We start from the raw sequence: 4,345 nt of genomic DNA on the forward strand, positions 1-4,345 counted from the left end.
AGGATCTGCCCACACACACCCCCTCCCCCTGCCTCCAGACAGCTGGAGCTTACAAGGTTAGTGGGCTGGTCCCTGAGGCACTTGTGCCCAGGAGAGCCCTTGTCCCTTAGGAGTGACAGAGTTTCTCTTCCAGGGAACCCCACCCAGTTCCTCACTCCTCTGACTGGCTCCTCTGCTCCATCCTGCACCCCACCATGATCCCTTGGGAGGTAAGGCCACTTTGTAATCACCCCTGTTCTCAGAAAGGTTATGAAGTCCTTTCTCTTGCTATTGACACCCCTGAACTGAACAAACAAGCTTCCTTTTCACCCTCTCATGAGGTCCTTAGTGAGCTGCTGAAACCTCCAGAAATGACCAGTTCAGGCAAGCTCCAAGATTTGGGAGGTTAAGCCCTCACCTCAAGAGAGGTTGTGGCTAAACCCACAAGGAACCTGCCCTCACCATGGGTGGATATACTGACCAGATAGACAGTACAGCCTGTGGAGGGCAATGCAGCAACATCAGCCATTTCAAATGAGCCTCTCTCTCATCCCAGGAATTGCACATTTAAGAATCTCTCCTAGGGACTTCCCTGGTGGCGCAGTGGTTAAGAATCCGCCTGCCAATGCAGGGGACACGGGTTTGATCCCTGGTCCAGGAAGATCCCACATGCCGCGGGGCAACTAAGCCCATGTGCCACAACTACTGAGCCCGCATGCCGCAACTACTGAAGGCCACACGCCTAGAACCCATGCTCCGCAGCAAAAGAAGCCACCGCAATGAAAAGCCTGAGCAAAGAAGAGCAGCCCCCGCCCACTGCAACTAGAGAAAGCCCTCACGCAGCAACGAAGACCCAACACAGTCAAAAAAAAAAAAAGAATCGCTCCTAAAAAGTACTTGCAGGGAGCACACCGCCTATAAGGATGCTTGTCATGAGGGGAAAGGGAAAACCATCTTAAAGCCCATCAGTGGTGGGCTGGCTCAACTATTTGCATGCTGTGCAACCACTTGTTAAAAATTTGGTGGAGGTATATGCACTGACACAGTGACGTGTCCAATATATATTAAGTGAGAAATAAAGCAAGATTAAAAACAGTTTAAAATACTTTGATTCAATGATTTTTGTAAAAATCATTATAATAAATGTTAGTATATGTATGGAATAGAAGTAAACCTGAAAAAAGGTGGTAATTTTGTTAGGGGATTACGGAGGGGCTTTCATTTTCTTAATGGTAATTTTGGTATTGTTTAATTTTTATGCAAAATGTATATATTATGTTTGGAATCAGAAAAGAAAAATAAGTCTATGGACCCATCTTGTCAGGACAGAAGGGTCTTGGCTGGAAGCACATTTGAGGCTGGCAAGGGTTGTGGTCTAGGAGCAGGAAGATGGGTCCCACCGACACACAGCCACCTCCTAGGTGTGACTGCGTAGGAGGAGGGTGGATTTCCTAGTAACTCCCCTCCGTCCCCCACCCCACCCCCCACCTCCCCGCCCCAGGGTCTGGAAGGAAACCAGACGAAAATTGTACCTTTTTCGTTTTAACATTTGGGAATCTCCTGCAATTGACTATCCTCTTCCCCCTGGGAGGAGGGGGGCATGCTTGTTTCTACCCCGAAGTTAGGAAGCATTGACTCCACCAGCCAGAGAGCAGTGATCTTAGGCACCCGACCTAACTAACGTTCTTCCTTCCCCCTCTACTGCCCTCTGAGCACAGCGCCGCGCGCCACCTCCCGAATCGGGCTTCATTTCCCGGAGCTTCTGAGAGGTGTGTACAACAAGCTGGCCCTAACTCCTAGCCTCGCGGGTGAGGGGCCTCTCGCTCCTCGCACAGCCTCCTCGCGCGCCCTTGCCGGGGCTGCTGAGACCCCGCAGGTGCGGTTGCAGGGGACGGCCAGCGGAGGCGGTGCCCCCATCACACGGTCTGCGCGCGCTCCCTGCTGCCCGCCGCGAGAAATGACACTCCCCATCGGCCCGGCCATTTGGCCCTTCAGTCCCTGAGTGCCAAGCACACCCCGCCCCCCACCCCGAACCTCTCCTATTACGTGCGTTCCCCAGGCCTTGCTAGGCCAGAGCCCAGGAGGGACAGGCACTTAAAAAGCAAAATGGTGCCCCCGAGGCTATCATCCCACTTCAGGGGAGGCCTAAGTGCCTGCTGCATCACATCACGCAAGTTAGATACAGGGGCAGGGCAGAGCAGAGCCTACATTTCCTGACCGCATGTCCAGACCTCTACAAAGCACTGAGGGAACAGAGGGCTTAAATTCTCCAGGACACTGTATGAGGAGCTCTGAGGAGGCTGAGAAAACGGGGTCCTGCCTTCCAAAAACCTAGAGCCCCAGAGCAGGAGCAGGACTGATTCTGTGTCCTGTCAGCTGCCCACACAGGCCAGGGGCCAGCATTGTGAGTGCACCTGTTCTGTCACTGGGCTGGGCCTACCCAGGTGATGAGCACTGACAAGGGCCTCCCCAGTACCAAGTCCAGGTGTGCTTCCAGTCAAGAGAAAAGCACCAGCTCAGGAAAGCTCCAGAAGCACCTCCTCCCCCAGGGCTGAGGCTATGAGTTCCCTGGGGAAGAAGAGACAATGCACGATCAGGGCCAGAGGATCCTGGAGGGAGGAGAGGGTGCGCTTCTACTATGTACTAGCTGTGTCACCTGAATAAGTAGCTTACCCCCTCTGAGCCTTATATTCCTTATCTGTAAAGTAGCCTACATGATTTTTCACAGGTTGAGATGCGGATTCACTGCTACAATTTTGCTATATCCAGCACATAGCACATGATCCATAAATGTCCATTAACAGTATAATGGAAAAACAAATTGTAGTCTATTCATTTTTGGAATACTCTATAGCAAAATGAAAATTAATAAACTGGCTATGTATATAAAACTCACAAACATAGTGCTGAGTGAAAGAGACAAGCTGAAGAATGACAGGTACAGTATGATGCCACATATATAAAGTTTAGAAGCATGCAAAACATTTCATGCTGTATGCTGCTTATGGGTAAGTAAATGTGGAGCAATTGTATGAGACCATGAATGGAAATGATAACACCAGGTTAGAATAGTAATTAACTCCAGTGAATGGAACTGCTGAGAGGTGCAAAGGGGCTACATATGTGTCCGTAATGTACTTTTACTTAAAAAAACAAAAACTGAAGTAAACGTAGCAAAAGCTGCAGTCTATAAAGTTGGATGTTGAGTTCTTGGGTATTTATCATATTTTTATCTATAACTTTCTTAGTGTTTGAAATATTTTATTGTAATAAAAAAGGAGAAGAAAACAATTGCTTACCTAATAATAGACCCTATGATAACCCCCTGCTTTCAGCAGCCCCACCCACTCACCTCCCTACTTGACCTATTCTCCTCCATCTTTGATCTCATCCATCCATATTTTTCTTTTCAAACTAGAACCCAAATGCAGATGACTCCCAAATCTAGCCCAGACACCTTCTCTTACCTAACTTCTTGTCAGATGTCCCCACTGGAATACTTCTCAGAAAACTCACCCTCAATACAGCCAAAAGTACCCCCCTCCAACTGCCTGCAGCCCACAGCTGGAAGGACATGCAAGTTGAGAGAAGATAGATACCTAAACATCTTGTTGAAATCTTTGAATGCTGATGATAAATAAAAAGATCTTCCAAGCTTTTTAACATTAGAAAAGGTTTTCTACAAATAAAAATCAACCTGACAGCAGACTTTTCGTCTGCAATGTGAAATACTAGAAAACAGCTGTTAGAAGCAATGAAACGTCTATCCATAGAGCACCAAAGAGAGAACTTTAAAATGGTTTTGAGTAAAGAGGAAAAGAAAAAGAAAGGTTTACCACTTATGTAAATTAAAAACATATATACAAAACAGCCCTACTTGTTTTACATGGGTCCATAGATAGTCAATAACAAATGGTTTATTAGGGTAGCAGGGGAATTGGCAAGGGGATGAGGATAAAGAGGAAAAGACAGACAAAAAGAAGAGTGGGATCTGGTATGGACCTCAGATGGTAATGGCCATGAACAGGTAGGAAAGATTACCTCAATCTTCTGCTCCTGAGGTCCAAAAGGGGAAAAAAATCATTAAAAAAGAAAAGTGTTCCCAAATTCAGAAAAAAGGTTGACAGGCAATGGATTAAATGATGAGTTAGTTATAAGATGATTTGGAGAGATGGCAAGAAGAGCTTGCAGGAACTTGAGATCAGGTATTTATTTTTGCTTAGAAAAGGGACATTTGAAGAAATATGGCAATGTATTTGCCTAAATCAATCCCTATCCCAAATTCCTTAAGTAAAAGCTGAAGCCCTGGTAATCCTGGGCCAGAAACTCAGGCTGGTGGCAGCTCACCTGGCTCCTTTAGAGCCCT

The sequence above is a fragment of the Leucopleurus acutus genome (assembly GCF_964270905.1).
Source record: "Leucopleurus acutus genome assembly, chromosome: 12".
NCBI classification, from domain to species: domain Eukaryota; kingdom Metazoa; phylum Chordata; class Mammalia; order Artiodactyla; family Delphinidae; genus Leucopleurus; species Leucopleurus acutus.